The sequence below is a fragment of the Tinamus guttatus genome, unplaced genomic scaffold (assembly GCF_059628265.1).
Source record: "Tinamus guttatus ecotype Peru unplaced genomic scaffold, ASM5962826v1 Tinamus_guttatus_pri_ptg000171l, whole genome shotgun sequence".
Lineage (NCBI taxonomy): Eukaryota > Metazoa > Chordata > Aves > Tinamiformes > Tinamidae > Tinamus > Tinamus guttatus.
Window position 1 is genome coordinate 1,935,757 of NW_028288705.1, and position 425 is coordinate 1,936,181.

The following is a 425-nucleotide window of genomic DNA, read 5'->3' on the forward strand; positions in this document are numbered from 1 at the left end:
AGGCGGGGGCGGCGCCTTCCCGGCCTCGCCCGCTGCCTGGGGACGGCGCGCGGGGGCGGCGGGGGGAGGGGGCGCGGGCCCGGCGGGGGGAGGGGGGAGCGGCCTCCGCCGCCGCGGCCGCTGCTGCTGCGGCTGCTGCTGACACGGCGCGGGGGCGGGGCGGCACCGGCGGCTCGCGCGCGCCGCCGGGTCAAAGGTCGAGGTGTGGGGGGGACCCACCGCCCGCCGCGCCGCCTCCGCCCCTCCTGATTGGCTCCGCGGGGCCGCCGCCGCGTGACGCCACGGCGTACGTGGCGCCGGAGCGTGCGCGGAACGGCCGGGGCGCCGCTGGGGACTACGGCTCCCGGCGTGCCCCGCGCCCGCGCCGCCGCCCGGGCTGCCGGCGGGGCATGCCGGGACATGTAGTCGGCGCGGGCGCGGCCCCG